The sequence below is a fragment of the Pteropus alecto genome, unplaced genomic scaffold, assembly GCF_000325575.1.
Source record: "Pteropus alecto unplaced genomic scaffold, ASM32557v1 scaffold40, whole genome shotgun sequence".
Lineage (NCBI taxonomy): Eukaryota > Metazoa > Chordata > Mammalia > Chiroptera > Pteropodidae > Pteropus > Pteropus alecto.
The window spans coordinates 7,587,304-7,607,880 of record NW_006431919.1 but is presented as its reverse complement, the minus strand read 5'-3'; the positions used below and the strand labels follow the sequence as shown (position 1 = coordinate 7,607,880).

Genomic DNA, 20,577 nt, shown 5'->3' with positions numbered 1-20,577 from the left:
TTTCTGCATCTGGATTGGTGGCATAGGCGTGATATCTAGTCCTCCTTGTTTGTCTGAGCTGCGTTCTTTCGGTCTCATGTTGTTGGAGACGGTATCCTGGCTTGGAATGCGGGCTCCCTGGGCCGTTGTTCTTCCACACTGTACGTTAACTCCTCTCTATTCTGGCATTTTCAGAAACTGCCTCTGCCAGGGCTCTAGGGGGTGGCTGCTGAACTCTGCGACTCTGAGTAAGGAATAGACTGTCACAAAATTACTAGGTATCATTAAGACATCAAAAGGCACAATGCTTTGAACATTTGGATGATCTTTTAGAGGATTTGGGGTCCATCCGTTTGTCCTATTTCATCCAGGAAAGCCTCTTTATTTCCAAAGAAAGACTATCTGTCCATCTGGAATTGACACATAAAAATGTACCCTGGTTCCTTCTGTACGGCAGGTGCCAGTGCAGTCAACAGGCCACATGTGTGCCCTGGAATTTGCAATCGGGCCATCCTCCAGCATCTCAAACTGGAGTAGTAACTGGCGGAAGTGCCGGATTGATGGGCAGGAATCTGCTCTGTCATTCGACTTGCATCACCCCCTGCCTGAACGGCACATTCATCTTTTCAGAGTGCGTTCCTGTGCCCATGCTTCTTCTAATCAAATCCCATAATAACCCTGGGAAACATTTAGAGTGGATCTCATCACTCCCATTCCCATTTGGCAGATGAGATTCCAGGAGGACACATGATTCGCTCAAAGTCAAACTTGTTTTTGGTGGCATGTCTTCCAACTCATAATCCATGTTCTTCCCTCAGTATTAGATTTTCATTCCACGTTTTCACATTTTTTAACCATAAAATAATTGTGCTTACATAGGTACTACCCAATACATAATGAAATGCTCAATCTTACAGTTTACTTTTGGGTGGGTGGAATCAGAGTCTTAATTCAGGAGCATTTTAGTAATTTTAATAATTCACACATAACCGGGTTGGAATCATGTGAGCATGGGCTAGCCCAGATTCCCTTAAACTATCTATGTAAAAGGTGTATGCTAAGTAATTTGCTAAGTAATAACAGTAATAATAACAGCAGCGGCTAACATTTAATAAGTGGTATCGCTGTGCCAACAACTCTTCTGCTTTCCATGTACTGAAATCTCACCACGGCTATATGTGATGGGTAATAGTGTCTTTACCATTTTACAAGAAGAAAACTGAGGCAAAGAGAAGTCAAGTAGCTTGCATAAGATCACAGTTGGTTTGTAACTGAGGCAGAATTTGAACTCTTAACTGCAGAGACCATGCTCCTAATCACTTTCACTACAAATTAAACAACATTGTCAATGGAACAAAGAGAATCTCAAGGGATGGATATTTAAACAGCAAAAGAAAAAGCAAAACATCAAGAACTCTTAAATAACAGCCCTTGGTACATGGTGAACTAAAATGTAAAAGATGCTTCTCTAGTCTTTAAAACATACCTTGAGAAATTACATGTAACATCTCTTAAATAAGAATATTATTAAAGAAATGCCATGCCAAAATCAGTAAAAGAGATTAGATTTTTTTTTTTTTTCCTAATCAGACTAGTGTTACCGAATTACTATGTTACTCTCTACTTGGACTCCCACCACACTGTCATCTTGACTATCATCCAGTATGTGTTATATATTTTATTGCAGTCATATAATGATAGATAAACCCATCACATTTTGTTTACATGACACCCCCTCTCTATTTGCATGTTCAAGATTATACTTTATCAGTGCAAACAAAACGTCATGTGCTACAAAAGCCGTGAGATGTAATCAAAAGCCGATGGACCAGAAAAGGCAAATATGGTAATACGAGTTGCTCACTTCCATGACAACATCTAAAATTTTAAGATATAACAAATTCAACAATCTCTTTTAGTGGCAGCAAAGATTATCTGCCTTCTTCCTTGGCACAACAGACCCAACTACATGGAAACTCAATTCTGAGACATCAGCCGTGTGTGAGAACACCGGAGCCAAGGGGGAGGTTATTTTTTTATTTTTTATATTTTTTTAGGCAAGGCAACCCTTGGTTGACCTCACAGATTGCAAAGACCTTGTCATCTTATACTCTCTTATTTTTTTATTTTATTTTTTTTTACACCTACAGCACCTGGTCTTCCTAGGTGGTCTCTCATGCAAGTACTAACCAGGCCTGACCCTGCTTAGCTTCCGAGATCAGACAGGATCAGGCTTGTTCGGGGTAGCATGGCCGTAGACCACAGTGGGGATTAAAAGGAAGAGATTAAAAGGGCGACCAATTTCAGCTCAACAGAGAACCTTCCAAATTCCTACTAATTCACCTGAAAATGCAAATAAACTAATCATTAGCCTACTCCTAAATTTAGTGGGTTCTCTCCAAACATATACTTTATACATTTTCGTCAAGACATGCATTAATAGCTTCCTTTTTTGTCTTTTATTGAGTAATGAAGACATAATTCAAGCCAACTGCTATGAGAATGTCGGGGGAAACCACTGAAAAAAGAGTGCAGTACCATGTTCAGATCTTTACAAAAATCTCAATTTTATTTTCAGATTTGTTTCTGTTTAAAGTGAAATACATTAAGGCAGAGAAAAGCTGATACAGCCTTTGTGAAATTATTTTTTTAACCTATTCAACTTATTATACTAAATCTCTTTGGGGAAAAGGAATAATTCTAAAGATAGATGGCCTATTTGGGGTCTTTACAGTGGTTCCAAAGTAGGGAACATAGGTATCCTTCTAAAATGAATAAAGAAAATGGTGCCACACAATTCCGAGGAGCCTGAATTCTGAACACAGGAATTTGTGGCCTCACTCACAATAAATGGGAAGAAGAGGCCCAATTTCCCATTTATAAAGAAAAGTGGGGCTGGAGAGACTTATTGAGCAAGGTGACTCAAAATTCAATTTTGATGACTTAAGCATAAATCCATCAGCAAACTGTGAATTAAATTTTCTTTAACATACATGTAGGTTTAGGAAAACTAGAAAAAGAAAATTAAGAAAAAATGTGTTATCAGAAAAATAAAAGAAAACAATCCCATCAACCATTACATCAAAAAGAAAAAATACCTAGGAATAAATTTAACCAAGGAGGTTAAATTTAACCAAGGAGGTAAAAGATGTATAAAGCGAAAACTATAGAATATTGATTTAAAAAAAATTGAAGACGACACAAACAAATGAAAAGATATTTTATGGTCATGGATTGGAAGAATTAATATTATTACAAAGTCCATACTACCTAAAGTAATCTACAGATTTAATACAATCTCTATCAAAGTTCCAATGATGTTTTTCACAGAACTAGAACAAACAATTCTAGAATATATATGGAATCACAAAAGATTCTGAATAGCCAAAGTAATCTTGAGAAAAAGAACAAAGCTAGAAGCATCGTGTTCCCTGATTTAAAGCTATATTATGAACCTATAGTAATCAAAACAGTATGGTACTTACCTAAAAACAGACATATAGATCGATGGAAAAAAATAGAGATCTCAGGAATAAAAACATGTATATATGATCAATTAATTTAAGACGAAGGAGCTGAGCATATACAATGGGGGAAAGAACAGTCTCTTTAACAAATGGTTTTGGGAAAACTGGACAGCAACTTGCAAAAGAATGAAACCGAACTACTTTCTTATACCATAGGTAAAAATTAACTCAAAATGTATTGAAGATTTGAATGTAAAACCTGAAACCATAAAATTCCTAAAATGAAACATAGGTAGTAAGTTCCTTGACATCAGTTTTGGCAATAATTTTTTGGACTTGAGACCAAAAGCAAGGCAACAAAAGCAAAAACAAATGCATGAGACTAAATCAAACTAAAAAGCTTCTGCACAGCAAAGGAAACCATCAACAAAATGAAAATGCAACCTACCGAATGAGAGGAAATGCTAAAAAATCATATATAAAGGATATGTGCAACTTAATAGCAAAATAAAACACAAATAATACAATTATAAAATAGGCAGAGAATCTGATTAGACATTTCTCAAAAGAAAACATTCAGATGGCCAACAGGTAAATGAAAAGATGCGCAACATCACTAATCATCAGAGAAATAAAAATCAAAACCAAAATGAGATTTCACCTCATATCTATTAGAATTGTTATCATCAAAAAAGACAAGAAATAACAAGTATTAGCAATGATGTAGAGAAAAGGGAACCCTTGTGCACTCTTGGTAGGAATGTAAATTGGTCCAGCCACTATAAAAAACAATATGAAGGTTCTTCAAAAAATTAAAAATTGAACCTCCATATGATCTAGAAATTCCATTTCTGGATATTTATCTGAATAAAATAAAAATATTAACTCAAAAACATATATGCACCCCCATCCACATTCATGGCAGCATTATTTACAACAGCCAAGATATGGAAACAACCTAAGTGTTCATCAACAGATAAATGGACAAAGAAAATGTTATATATACATATGTGTGTGTATGTGTGCACACACACACACAATGGAATATCATTCAGCCATAAAGAAGAATGAAATCCTGCCATTTCCAAGAACATGGATGGACCTAGAGGGCATTATGCTAAGTGAAATAAGTCAGACAGAGAAAGACAAATACTATATGATCTCACTTATCTGTGGAATCTAAAAAAAACAAAAACAAAAAACAAAAATAAACAAATAGAAGACAAAGAAAGAAACCAAGTTCCTAGATACAGAGAACAGATTGGTAGTTGCCAGAGGTAGAGGGGAGGGGAGAGCAAAATAAGTGAAGGGGGTCAAAAGGTACAAACTTCCAGTTATAAAATAAACAAGTCATGGGGATATAATACACAGCGTGGCAACTATAGCTAATAATACTGTATTACATATTTGAAAGTTGCTGAGAGAATAAATCTTATAAGTTCTCATCACAAGAAAAAATCAATCCTGTAACTATGTATAATGATGATGTTACCTAGACTTATTGTGTTGATCAATTTGCAGTATATACAAATACGGAACCATTATGTCGTATACCTAAAACTAATATAATGTATATCAGTTATACTTCAATTTTTTAAAAAAGAAAGAAATGTTTCAACTTTCCTTTTTCCAATACTTGAGTAAAAAGTGTCTGAAGAAATTTGAAAAGTGAAACACACAACCAAAAATTTACTGACCCCCAACGGATTTCGTTTTTATAAATATCTGAAAGCTAAAGAGAGAAGCTTGAGGAGGAAAAAGGAAAGGAAAAAGAGAGAGGGAGGGAGCGAGGGAGGAAGGGATGGAGGGAAGGAAGAAATAGATAGATGCAGGGGAGAGAGGTAGGGAAGGGGGGAAGGGGATAGAGGAGGGGGAGAGTGAGGGAGAAAGAAAGAAAGAAACTAACTTAGAGCTCTGTGGAGACCTACCTTGGATTGTGAGAGCAAAGGAATCTTGACACAGTATATTGGTTTTCTCTGTCATCACCACAAATCTGTATTTCAAGCTAGGAACCAGCATATTGTTTCCATTGAGTAGGATTAGCAAAATTTGTTTCCAGGAAAACTTTAAAACTAGCCCCAAGTTTTAAGTCTCCATCGGTTAGGTCATAAAGAGCAGCAATCAATTCCAAACTCTGATGGCTGCTCATGGTGTCATTTGCTGTTTCACATCTGTTTAACTCGGAAGTGACATTCCCAATTGAGTGTGTTTTCGGCAAGTTCCCCATGAAATTACTCGAGTTTTATGTATAGATCATTGTGTACATTTCATGAATTCATATAGAGCTAAAATAAATAGACACTTTCAAGCTTCACAGTTTCCAATCTGACATTTTTCCAAATATAGAAGAAAAAGAAATGAGAAGATAGGGGAGTGGGGTGTAGAAGAGAGAAATGATTGAACATCATCTTTGAAGAAAATATGGCCAAAAGTAGAAAGGATTATTTTTAAGCCGTAAAAGTTCTGGACAGATTCCCTTTACAGATCATTACAGCATAAAGTATTATTGTTCTTTTACAGAGACTGGCTCATTTCACTCTCTCTTCTAGATGGTTGGACTCTTATGTTCCAGAAGTCCCCAGTTTCACAGCTTCCTCGCCCAGCCACGGCGGATGCTATAATTCTTTGTTGCTTTCCTATACACGAAAGTAGGACTCTAAGCCTTTCACCAACACATGGGAGGCTTGTCTTCACTCACGAGTATTATCATTTCTGCCCAACAGTGAATTGATTCTTATTCCACTGGAGTCGAGCCTGGTGTGATGGGAAGTCCAGGTCAGAGGTAAAAGTAAATGTTTCTGGAGATGCAAGAGAAGGGAAGGGGAGTTTAATCTCAGTCCTCCTGATTTAGAGTCCTGGGGTAAATGCCGCTATAACAAGGCTCCAAGCCAACAACAGGATGACATAAGCTCTTCCATTTCTAACCCAGTTACCCACCAGAACCTAAAGCATCCTGAAGCTCATGATGTATAAATTTAATTTCTCTTTTATGGCCGGAGCAGTATTTTCCATGATTTATAAATCATTTGGTCGGTGATTTCTTTGAAATCTTTGCCTCATTTATGCTCTTGACCTCTTGACCTCCTGATACATTTATTTATGCCAGAGATCTCTCTGCAGTGGTGCAGTTTAATGTCATTTGCCAGAGACTGTGTGGCTGAGAGGCAAAGAAACAAAGACAAACATTTAAGGAGGTTTGTGATGCAAAAATGCGTTTAAAAAAAAAAAAGGATAAACAAAGGAAAATGTGAACACTTAAAACATTATTCGTGCACTATTGATTTATTGCAGGAACACTCTATTTATTGAATACTTTTATGGGTATCTGATTATATGGCAGTTGAGGGGGCAATGAGAGAATACTGATCCTCACAGCAAAAATATTTGCTGTAAATGTCATGACATGCCTTGTCTATAATGTGATTCTTTCCAGATGGTTATTTTTCAAGTTTCAGAAATGGAAAAATATGCCTAAAGACAAGTATACATAAAAATGATGCCTTTCTCCTTTGTCTCATTTTGATTTTCATTTATTAATACTCTGCTGTTTACCATGAAGCAATGTGCTAAAGAAATCTGGCCAGAATGACATCTGATTAATTGGGCAGGGCACTTCCTACATAGCTCTTTGCTGATAACCCAGCTGTCCAAGAACCATTTCATTATAAGAGATGCAGAGGCAGGCGACAGTCACAAAACCACTGGGAAGCCGGTCTGCTCTAACAGATTGGCACAATTTGTATCACTGGTGCTCAGAACCCACAGGGCTTTTGTAGCCCAGAGCCAAGGACAGGCTCTGCCTCTCGGGACAGCCTGTATTTTTCTATGCCATTTACTCGTTATTGAAACATTGTGAAGAAAATGGCTCCTCTTCGACACCCCCAATCTACTTACCTGATGCAGAATTAGTTACTCCGGTTTTATTTGTATAGTGAGACACACATGCACACACACACACACACACACACACACACACACACACATACACACATAACCAGATACTGTCTTTCAGACACATTCTAGAGATAAAATACAATATTCTTAGAATATGTTGTTAGCTGTGACAGCTAAAGTTAACAATGCACTAATGTTGAGCAACTGATTTTCAACGTTTCAGAAGACTTAAGTGTTTTAGCTCCGCTGGCTGCTCTGTTTTACTGAGAAAGTATGTCATTTGCACATACAAATTACATAAATTCGACTATTATATATGAGCTTGGAGGAAGAAAATAATGCGGGGGGAGTAGAAATTTAAACGGTGTGTGTGATTTTGCCCTCCACTCGCTCAAAAGACACACACGTCACAGTGAGTGTGAATCAGACGACCTGAGTCGGCAGTTGTCTCTGGTTTTGGTTCCCTCGTGCCTCTCCCACTGTGAGCCTCTTGCTGCAGTGAGCCTGATTCAAGGATAAAGCTGACTACATCATTTTTCACCATATATGCTGATGCTACACATGAGTGCTTTAAAATGGGGTTAATTGCAGCCCATGTCACAGCTAGGAATCTTATGTGAACAGGCAGAGTGAAAGGTACTAAGAAACATCAAGTAACAAATCAGAGAGAAAAAAGTCCAAAGGCAAAACAGAAGCACCAAATAGAAATCAAGTTCAAACAATCAGAAACACAAAGGTGAAAGTCAGTAGCAGAAAATGTAAGAGCCGGTTATTTCAGAGTAGTGACTATTTTCTTCTTTATTTCTTCATTTCATAACTTGTCTGCAATAACCATGGGTTAGTTTATGATGAGAAGAAAACAAACTATTAAGATAATAACCATGAAAATGAATTGGAAAGGAGAGAGGGAGGGAGGGGTAGGGGAGAGAAAGAAAAAGAGAGACAAAGAAAGAGAGAGAGAATAACACAGCCTGGATCTGGAGAGTATAAGAGTTTGGAAGTCACCAGAATAGGCACTGGAAGTTCAAGTTCATTTTTCTCCCACTTCTCAGTGTAGTTTTGGCTCAGAGCATGGGGTCTTGGAATCAGAGAGGCCTGACTCAGCTACCTTTAGTTTGTGATCTTGAACAAGTCACTGAACTTCTCTGAGAAACGGTGTGCTGCTAAACACTTAACAACCAGCTCCGAGTAGATAGATGGATGTGATTTGTAGCCTTTGCCAGTTTCCACAGGTGCAAATGCTCCCACTGTGGCCTATTTCAAGCTACCAACCTGTGGTCAAGCAGATCACAAAATTCCTAACCACTTAACAACTGGCTCTCCCAAGCCGGTATGCGACAGCCCAGCACAGCACTGCTCTGAGCCTTAGCTCCGGCTCTACAGAGTAGGGATGTTGACTGTACCTGAGTTGAATGACCAAAAGCATGGAAATTGCTCAGCGGAGTGCCAGGCTCAACAAGAGCGTTTAAATGTGCCGAATACCATAGATACAGGGATATGCTCATATACGCATAAGCTACTTTTGAAAAAAAAAAAATACAGGAGAAATGAAAGGTGGGAAAAGATAGAAAAGAGTTTTCACTGTTTACCTTTGGTATCTTTTAAGCGAGACCCATAAACATGATTTTAGTATTCTAAAAATAAATAAATAAATGTGATTAAAATTATTTTACAAGCCGCAGTAAGAATTAGGAATTTTAGCTCTTAAGGCTGGCTGCACTCAGCAACCAACATGCTCCCCTGCTAGGACCTGTGAAACTATACAAAGGGACTCGGTATAAATTAAAAGACAAGAAACTCCCACCTGGGACATGAAAAAAATTCAATTAGCAGGTTTATGTGGAAGAGATCACTACAGATGACACCCTCCAGCTTTACTCCGGACATCAGCTGACCGAATTGATGTCAGATGTTAACCCCTTGTTGTACGGAGACTGTGTTTGCCGACGGTAAAGTCACAACGATAGTGCCTCTATGCATTCTTGATTCTTGCAAAAACATTATAACTGTGGCAATTTAATAATAAAAATAATTCTCTAGAATTCTTCTTCCTTTTTTTCCTTTTTCTTTTCTTTTTTTCATTTGCCATCCCCTTCTTTTCTGTTGTTTACAAATGTATTTGCCTGCTCAGGTCCCCAAGCCTTATCAGCTGGACTGTTAGATCTTAGGGGCTCCCCTTTCAAGGTTCCCTCCCATTCTGCATCTAAAAGAATGGAGAGGGGCAGGGATTTGGGAAGGGGAAGTGCCAGGTACTGACTTTCACTGCAGCCTTTCTCTCCTGCAGCTCGAGGGACCCAAGTCTGGGCTCCAGATCACTGGCTTCAGAGGGAGAGCAGATGCGAGCTCATTCTTTAGTCTCGAGCCCCCGAGTGGAAAAGCCTTTCTCTTGATTCTGCACAGCAGCATTGAGACCGGGCTCCGACTTCTAATAAGAGTATATTTATAGGTCGAGAGGAACAGAAGGAAGCTGCAACAGAGAAAAACTTGCTTCTAGAGCTACATCAAAGCCCAGATGCTTCCTCTGGGAGCCCCTCATGAAGAAATCCCTGCCTGGCCTCAACCAAAAGCGTAGCCAAGCCCGTCTCCCTTCCCTAGGGTCGAGGTCGTACAGCCAAGTCTCCCAAAGAGAAAAGAAGTGTCTCCTGATTCTGGACCAGATTCCCGACTCTGTTCCCAGTGAATCCACTCTTAGCCAGGGTGGCCAACAGAGGCGATACCATTCTCTCCTGGAGCAAGCCTGACCCTCCTCCACGAGGACGTGGCCCTGGCATGAAGTTAGTATAAGAGAACAATAGCTCAGAACCAGAGCACTTCCCAAAGTCTGAACTACCAGGTCTCAAATAGATAACCAAAGATCCAGTCCATCCCCCACCCCCAAGCCCAGTCTGCTCCTCCCAGCATGAAACAAAGACCCTGTCTGCTTATCCTCCTGGAAACCACTTCCCCTGGGAGGCATCAACTCAGGTAATACCCCCATGGCACCCCAGACACAGGCAACCAGAGTTAGGACATAGCGCAGTCTCAGCCCACACGGATAAAAGGAACAGGGTAGCTCAGGCTCATACACAGGCAAGAAATGTACACGGCCATAACACAGAGCACTTGGCTTCTCAGTCAGAGGTGTGTCTGTGATTTCACAAACCTCCCAAATAACAGCTGGCAACGTGCTTTACACTCGGGTAACACAGAGACGATTCAGTGACTTTCCTAGACAAAGCAGTGCACTGCCTGACCCAGAAAGGTTCAGAAAGCCGACTTTCTTACGAGACAGAAAATCTTTGCAGCTCTTAAACAACGGTATATTTTTTTTTTCAGCTTCTACCCATAAATGTTTCAAAATCATCAGACATATTTTCAGTTAGGTCATCTTGTTACACTCATATAATTTTTACATGGCTATGATCTTACTGTAGATAAAACACTGTATGTGACCTTTCTTTACTTAATGTGATGCATACGTATTTTCATGTCTCATCTATGTTGTTTAGAATTAGAATGGTGATGTGAGTGCTGTAATACTAGCAATATCGAACCAGAAGAAAGTAGCCTCTCCAAGTGGAAACAGTGGGATTCGGTGCAATCCTAAGCAAGCTCTGTGAGTGTATCATCTATTTTGAGTCCTCTCCCTTCTGAAACCGCCGTATGAACGGGAATCTTTATCCCCAGCATCAGACACAATGCCTACAGCAAAGTCAGTACTCAATAAGTCTTCGTTGGATAAACAAGCAATTGATAAAGAGGTGAAGGAATGTGGTTCCCCTCTGCAAAGTCCACACTGACTTGTCTTCACTGCAGCATCTCGTGCCCAGGACCCAACTAAGTACCCCTGTCATTGATATAGCCCCATTCTGTGTCCTCTGAAATTTCAAGTTATTTCCTAATGAAAGCAAAATGTACAACCTCCTCATCTTAGGAAATACACTGGACCCCTAAGAAGGCCCTTAACTACATGAGCCAAGGCCTTTTGAAGAACCAGCAATTTACGTGGCCTGAGGAATTGTGGCTGGCAGCGTATTACAGGCAAAGTTGTTCAGGGACTATGTTTTGCATTTTCCATTCTCCACACTCTTGTTCAATATTCCCCTGGTTTCTCAGGTGCAAAGAAGGGCATGAAAAGCCTCGTTGGAAACCCCAAAAGACTGGGTCATAGAAACACAGACTTTGGAGGCCAAAGGACCCTGGTTCAATTTCTAGAGATAAGCCTCACTGTTCCCATCTGTAAAATAGGACTAAATAAGACATGTGCAAAATACAAGTACTGCTTGGCATGTTCTAAGAACCCAACACACGTCTGCTTCTATTTAATTTTATTTTGTAACAATAATGTAGGCCAAGTACAAATATAAAGTGATTGTTTCAGGTACTGGAGTAAAACAGTGAAGAAGCTATTTGGAGTGGGGTGGGGGAGTGGGCAGACACAGCCTTTGCCACAGTTCAAATCATACAATGTACATCAGGGAAATCAAATATCCTGCCTATTATGCCTATGACAGACATCACTAATCAAACCCAGATTTGGCCTCAGTCATCTTCCCAAAACTGACTCTGCCGATCAGTATTGTTACAAGAAAGGAAATCTATTTTTCATTCCATATGTAGGTGGTTCCCTCCCCTTGCCTGTGTTAATAGTAGCCCAAGGAAAAACATTCTTTAGAGACAATTGTGTAAAAAATGTTTAAAAGGAGGCATTAAACTAAACTACTCAGTTGCAAGCCGCCATTTACCTCAGGTTATAAAGTCCCTGAGACCTGATGAACTCACGCTTTCATCCTTTACACGGAGGAGGTCCTCAATGAAGGGCTGATGAGTTTCACGCTGTGTCAAACCCTGATGCTGGAGTATAAATTCAATCTTGTTCAAACTTAATTCCCTTTGTTTTCCTTTCTCTTCAGAGCTCTTCTAGACATTCTCTTTGATGGTCATTAGCTAACTTCCCAAACGAAGACCGGGTTTCAGGAATTGTATATGTCTTCAGCATTAGACAATGCCCCTTTGGAAAGCAACCTGAGATTTTATTAGACTATTCATTGTTCCAATATGGAAAGCAAGTGAAATGCTATGCCAATTTGTTCTTTAACAATAACAACAGCAAAATGCTCAATTTACAGAGGAATAAGTGTTTTAAGGGACTCTTTTCTAATTTATTGATATAACTCTTTTAAGGTCACAACTCAAGATCTTTTCCTCAGGTGGAAAAAGGGGCTATTTAGCTGAGCTTTGTTTTCCTTTTCAATTTTAGGTCAAATAAATACATTGTCCTAAGGCAAGGTGGCAAGGGACAAGATGATAAATGCAGTTTCCAGAATTCTCTTTGAGAACAGCCATCTTACCTCTGGATGCAGCATGCCAAGGCTGTTGGTACATCACAGCTGTGTTTATACAAGAAAAGTGAACTGCAGAATTATGCATCCAGCCAGTGAAACTGATCCAATCTGGATAATTGGGGCCTCTAACTTATCTTTCCTCACCAATATTTATTTTGGGGGAGCTTGAACACTCCTGAAAAATGCTATAATTATATTATCCCTATAAACACAGCTTAGGAGACCTGCTTCGCTCATGCCTTAAGACTAATCAGTGTTATTTCATACCAGCAGCGGGGATTATGAGAGTCTTGATTAATTAAATCTGGAGTGGGAATTCTTAATTTCATGTGAACAAGTAAATCAAATTCAAACCAATAGTTCACAGAAGAAATTCCAGAGTGAATGAGACCAGAGTTCAAATCCCGTGGGACTGTGGACAATTTATCCTGTTACTCTAATCCTCAGTTCCTCATACATAGGATACAGATGTTAGAGCCCTACCTGTAGGATGGTTGTGAAAATTAAATGAGGTGATGTATTAATCATTTAGTGCCTAACTCAATAAATAATAGGAAAAATCGTTGTTATTGCTATTTACTTTCTTCTCACCTCTGTTTCTTTCACTAGGTAGGAAGATACACATGCAAAGTTCAAACTAGTTTCAGATCCCCACAGTAACAGGGAAGTTCCATCCTTCTTCCTCAAATATCTGCACATTCCTAAGCAGCAGGTAACAGACACCTGGGCAGAGTTCAGGTTTTGGGACAGTATGGTTCCTTATTTGCAGTTTTGGGTATTCTCTTCTTGCAGCAAAAGAAAAAAATTAAAATGCATAAATATTTCCAGACAACGCTTCAGTATATCTGCTGCATCACTCATAAGTGAACTATGGAACACGCATTCTGAATATAAAACTGGGGGGAACTATGCTGGCTTTGATGAATGCAATACCTGTGCTTTAGCAACTCCATAAAACAGCCCAACAAATTATGCTCCCTTCTCCCCTTCTGTGCCGTGCACAGCCCCAGGAGGATTGCATTGTCATCAGTTGCAAATCCCCAGAGTGGCTGGCTGGAAAGCAAGGGGAATGGCATAGCAAGGAATAGCAAGAATATTGATTGGAGGACCACCTTTCTAATTAAGGAAACACTAGGTTTGTGATTCTGAGGAGCTAACTGCACCGATTTCCCAAATCAACCCAAAGGACTTGCTTTTCCATCTGATATCCCCTAAGGTTCTACCAGAGGTCTTGCATTCAGTGTAAGAGAAACAGGTCTGCAGCTGCACAGGTCATTTTCCATTTTGATTTCTGAGGGCAGATGATATATACTGAGATCCAGTGTTTCAGATTGCTGTTCCCAAGGCCTAGGCAGGACAAGCTTGGGTAAGGGGGCAGTACCACGTTCTACCTAAGATGGGTGTTTCCTTTGTCGACGTGTCCCACTACACTTCGGAAGACCAACACCTTCTAACCTGAAAGAAAAACGGGGTGATTACAATCTAAGACACTACACCAGCAATGTGGCAGAGGGGCTCACAGCTCAGTCTCTGGAATCCACGAGGGCACGTTGCAGCACCAGCTGTTCTACTTAATAGCAAGTTTCTTACACTCTCTGCTTTCCACTGTACTCATATCCTAAGTAAGGATTATAACAGTACCTATTCAGCATTGGGTTCCTGAGAACTGAATGATATAATTCATGTAAAATGCACATACTGTCACCTAGTAAATACTAAGTACTCAAAATATGTTAGCTGATAACTAATTCATCATTGACTGCATTGGGCAAGAGGATAAAAATTCTCTACTGAGATCAATCATGACTCAGTCTAGTAAACCGGAGAATTAAATTGTTGGAGAGTGTTAGAAATGAGGTTTATTTGGCCTGCAATTATATAATATTATGGCCCAGGAGTCTTAAAATACCCAAATCCTACCCCAAACTACAGGCATCCTCCCAAGTGAGAGCTCGGGGGACATATATGCTCAAGGAATAATGGCAGATGGAAATAAAAGTAATACTATTAGCAGAGACTTTGGCTCCAACCCTCAGTGCCGGGAACTCTAGTGGGCTGGACTGGACCATATGGAACACTGCTTTTGCCTAGTTAGACAATCAATCTATCACACCTGCCTGCACCAAAATGAATAAACTCAGACATCCACAGACTGCAAAAGAGAGCATGTTTGCTTGCAATGCCTGGCATCAAGCTGGCCTGAGCTGCGGTCAGTGCAGTACCCACAAACCTAACTGCCACATGAAAGAAGAAAGAGCAGAGAGATCCCTGAGTTTGCCCCTGAAGCTGAATGGGAGGAAGGATTAGAAAAGAAGAAAGGCAAGAGGGAGAGACAAAGAGACAGAGAAACAGATACAGACCCTAAGCATCTGAGAGCAGCCTTATGACTCCGGTGAAGAGAATTACCCAGAAAGCCAGAGAGAGAAAATGTCCACTGGCATGTAATCTATGTACATCACTGTGTAAATAGTGACTCTACTCTACATAAACACTCTTAGCCTAATCGTTGTGCTTGATTTTCACCAACCTCACTGGAGAAAAGAGGAAAACAATAGGCCCGAATATATTCAACAGAGTCAGGAAGATTTAGTGGAGTCCACTGGAGGAGAAGCCAAAAACTCAGTGTGCTTCCACTTCTTTTGATAATCATTTACTAATTACTATAACTCAATATCTTCAAGTCAAGGTCATTTCTGCCACATCCTACAGAGAAGAATGATGATTTTAGAATATCTATGCTATTCTATCAAACCACATACACTAGATCGGGCCAGTGTTGGCACTATTGACATTTTGTGCTAGATAATTCCTGGTTGTGTAGCATGGTCCTGTCCATGGTAGAATGTTTAGCAACATCTCTGGTCCCTACACTACATGTCAGTCGCCCCTCCCCACTAAGTTGTGACAACCAAAAATGTCTCCAGACATTATCAAATGTTTCCTCAGGGGCAAAATCGCCCCCTGGTTGAGAAACGCTGCTCTAGATTATGCTGTTATAATAAACAGTCACCAAATCATAACCAGTGACCTTCATTTCTTGCCCATATGACATGTCCATTTTAGGGAGGCTGGGGCCTCTGCTCCAGTATCAGGCTAATGAAGAAGCCACCATCTGGAGCACTGCTGTCTAGCACAGAAGAAGGAAAGACAGAGTTTTGTAAATTGTGCAGTAGTAACCAAAACTTCCACCCAGAAATGATGCATGTCCCTTCCATTTACCTTTTATCAGCCAAAGCAAACGATATAGCCACGCATAGCTCCAAGGGCCAGGAAAACACTATCCCATTTGCCCAGAAGTAGAAATATTTGGTGAACAGTCCTAGTGACAATCACAGCTAGGACTTTAAAAAGTTTAAAGCTTCCTCCTACATTCATTTCTTTATTATCTTTTCCAGTTCCTTGTTTTTATTTTCTTTATGCTTATTCCGTTACTGTTTTTCTAACTTAAATGGGATGTTTGCTTACTAATTTTTTGCCTTTCTTCTTTGCTATTTTAAGCAAATATAACTTTGAATTGGCCTCTAACACAATCTTTCTTATTTCCTACAAATTTTAATATGTAATGTCTTTGTTATTGTTCAGGTCCAAGAATTTTCTAATTAATTCCCAGTATTACTTACCTTTTGACACAGGAGTTATTTAGAATTATGCTCTTTTAACTTTCTATATATAAGATATTTGGGGGAATGGATTCATTTTGTTATCTCTTACTATGGTAAGAGACTGGGGTTTATGTAAATCAATATCCATATGATGCTAATTTCTTTTACATTTGTTGGGACTTGCTTTGTGGCCTAGATAAGAGTCAATTTTCATAAATGTTGTATGTATCCTTAAAAATGAATATCTTCTCATTGTTATGTGATAGTACCACATTTGTGATACTTAGATCAACATTTTAAAATGTTATTCAAACTTTCTCTATTTTTACTGATATTTTACCAGCTTGATCTGTCAGTTTTTGAGAGTTGTGATAAAGTTCTCTTTATAATATTTATTTGTCAGTTTCTCTTTGCAATTCTTTCAATTTTTACTTTATATAATTTGAAGCTATATTATTAGTCGTACACAAATTTAAGAATATTATCTTTTTTGATGAGTTGAAACATTTTCATCTAAATGGTAACTCTATCTTCAGTAATGTTTTTGCCTTAAACTCTGTTTTGTCAGATATTAACATAGCTACACAATCTTTTGGTTGCGTGGTATAGCTTTTCTTTTTATCCTTTTATTTTAAACCTTTCTATGTCCTCATAATTTTAAGCTGATAGCTTTTAAACAACATATAGCTGAGTTTTACTTTGTTTCTGGTGCTGTTTTCTTTAATCAAGCCCTAACACATTTGTCTTTTAACTAGACTATTTATCTTGTTTTATATTCCAACTATCACAATTATATTTGGATTTATCTCTACCATTGTAGTTTGCACTTTCTACTTGTCTTATTTGTATATGTGTGGATTTCCTTTTCTCTCCTTTCTTGCTTTCTTTTGAATTGCTTGTATTATCTCATTCTACTTTTTTTTTTTTTCTCAAATTATTTTCCTTGCTTCTGAAGTACATCCTTTCCGGAGTGATTTTGTTAGAAATTGTTGGTAACTTGAACGCTTTCAGTTTTTGCTTATCCGCAAGTTTTTTTTTTCAACCATTTTTGAAATATAGTTTAATTAAATATATAATTTTAGGTTGACAGATTTCTCCTTTTAATCTTTGAAGATATCATTCTGGACTCCATTATTGCTATTGAAAGTCAGTCCTCATTTAATTATCTCTCATTTGTAGAAATTTTAATTAAATGCATAACCTTTTTTCTGTTTGCTTTTAAGTTTAAGACTTTTTTCTTTCGATAGTATGAGGTTTTGCTATTATGTGTTCGGTTACAGATTTAGTTTTATTTATCCTGTTCGTGCTTTCTTAATCTGAGAATTCGTGTCTTTCATTAACTCTAGAAAACTCTATCAGTCATTATCTCCTCAAATGCTACCTCCTCTCTTATTCACTTCTTCTGGAACTCTGTTTAGACACATTTTGGACTCTTTATCTTCTATTTCTCTTAACATTTTCCATTTCTTTGTTTTTCCCTGTTGCATTCTGTGTAATTTCTTCAGGTTCATTTTCCAACTCACGATTTTCCTCTTTAAGAGCATCTAACCAGCAATTTGATTCAACTGTTAAGTTTTTGATTCCAATAATCCTTTTACTTTGTTTTATTTTCTTTATTTTCCAAATCTGCCCAAGAGTTTTATAGCCTCTAATTTATTTTCTCTATGAATAATTCTCTCTATGCAAGATTGGCATAAAAAGCAGCTATATGTAAAACATCTCATAAAAACATCAGCAATCATGTCATGATGCTCTTGATATATACAACTGCAAGGCAAAGTCTTTTCTGAGTTCAAATTTAGGAAATAAAAGAGATGGTCTCTTATAATGCTTTATTTCATTGAATAATAAAAGGTATGCAGACACATTCTTCTTTTGGCCTAACTGCTTGAAAGCTTGGAGCCTATATTTAGGTCCAAGTGCAATAGCTTTCCTTAGCCTAAGAAAAGGCCGATTCACTGATTCTATTTTTTTTTTTTTTTGGATTCAATCATTCCTCTTTCTATCTTCCCTTAAAAAACTAAACTAAACTAAACTAAACTTGTATCCATGCATTCACTTCTATTTCATCTGTATTTTCAGATCCTTGGGGAATATGTGAAGCATAAATAATCATAATGACAAATGTCCCTAAACCTCAGTTATACCATCTGTCAAAGAAAAGGTTGCACTACATGATTATTTATGTCTTTAAAATTTGTAATAGTTAAAACTTCTAGTAAAACACAGTTGAAAACTAATGCTAAGCCCTAAAAATGAAGCCTTTCAACCCAGAGAGTAAACCAAACTGTTAAAGCATCTCAAGATACCAGTATCTTAAATTTATTTTGGATGAGTTATTAAAATAACCCAGATTCAAGCATTCTTCAGCTCCCATCAAGAGATGGAGTCTTTCTCTCCACTCCTTGAATCTGAGCTGGCTTTGTGCTTTGCATTCAGCAGTAGAATGTAGCAGAAGTGACATATCAGTTCTAAGTGTAGGCCTTAAGAAGATTTGCCACTTCTATTCTCATCTTGATAATGATAATAATCTGTCATGCAAAAAAGCCTAAGCTAGCCTTATTGGGGATGAGAGACCACATAGAGGCCCATTCAATAGCCAATACCAACCCCCAGATATGTAAATGAGGCCACTGTGAATCGTCTAGCCCTTCATGAACCACCAGCTGATGTATCACCACAAGAATGAGCCTACTTAAGACCAGCAGAAGAATCTAGTCCAAACTGCTGAACTACGGAATCATGAGCTAAGAACTAATTACTGTTTTAAAGCACTGAGTTTTGGGGTGGTTCGTTACATAGCAATGGCTAACCGATACAGTTATTCTAATCACTATTATTTCATCTGATGCATAACTCTGTGAGATAAGCAGGATGGATGGTATCTTCCATTTATTAAATTAAAAAATAGGGCATATTACTTCTGTCATAGTGAATCCTCAAATAGGATGTGTAGAAAATGAGTCAAATGATGTGGAAACATTATAACTTGTATTTATCTTTATTTTTGTTTTTATAAAGAGGAAACAAGTGGATATTTACTAATATTAATATACAGCAAAAGAGTAACATGTATAATATAATAATTGTGCATACATTAGAGATGCATGCTCAAAATGTTTTGATAGTGGTGTGACGTTAAAAAGTTTATAAACAATTACTTTAAGCAAAATGGTAGAAGAGAATAGTTTAGAATATAGGTCTGTGGAAATTACTATCCCTACCTGGATGATAGGGCCTCCAAACCCAAAGAATAGGAAGAACTGAGCAGAATTTTTAAATGAATAGATTTACTACAGCAAATGAAAGAAGTTCCAAAGACTAATGGCCTTCCTTTGAGGAATTAGGAGTGATAGTTAAAAATTCAAATTATATAGTTTGCTAAAGTATAAATAAAATATCTTGATGTGAGATGAATGCATTTTTTAAAAAGCAGAATAGATTAATTTAAATTACACCCTGGTGGACATTTCATAATTAGCTTTATATATGAGTGCATCTGGAAAACATCATTCTTCTCAATAGGAAAATTATGCAATATGTATTGTATTGTGGGAGAATCACATGAAATTATTTTGCTTCTCCCATCAGCATGAAGGTCCCAACTTGCTTTAAGAATAATTGGGAAATTATCCTACCATATATGTTATATGGAATAAAAAAATATCATGAGTTCCAAAATTCCATATACAGCCAATAGGAATAAAAATTACTTTTTTGGGAATTCATTGATAAAAAGAACTTCAACCGGGTATGCGCAACAATGCTGACAATGGAAAGACATTGAAATTTAGTTTTGTGATCTGCTAGCCATTCATTTTTACATGGCTGTGTTTGTTATCAGGATAAATTATAAGGTTTGAGTGAGTTAATACATATGAAACTTTTAGAACAGTGTCTGGTACATAGAAAGTGCCCAATAAAGGTTACAAATTATAAGGACAATAATGGAAATAAAGATGTCATCCCTGGGAAACTTGGGTTGGCCCATCGATTTTGTCTTCACATACACCCCCGTAGTTTCCAGTGCCTCAGCCTGGGTGCCTCAGAACTGACCATCATCCAAGCCTATCTTTCCAGAATCCCTGATTTTACAGATGAGGAAACAAGCTCAGAGGAGTTGAATGACTTGTTCATGAACATTCATATTAGAGTCTAAAGGTCTCCTGAGCCCTTTCTCCTTCCATATATTAGGCTGCCTTTAACAATCATTCTAGGGCAACTGCAATTCACTGTCAGAGCCGACGCGATTCCCAGGAGGGACCTCCCAGACACTTTGGGGTCCTCTCCCTTATCCCAGGTTCCAGGCTG

General features: G+C 38.1%; 1 pseudogene; it reads right to left on the bottom strand.

Annotated features, from left to right (window-relative positions):
• Window positions 1–2,120: 2,120 nt before the first annotated feature.
• LOC112475272 lies at window positions 2,121–2,239 on the bottom strand (annotated as a pseudogene).
• Between the last annotated feature and the right edge of the window lie 18,338 nt (window positions 2,240–20,577).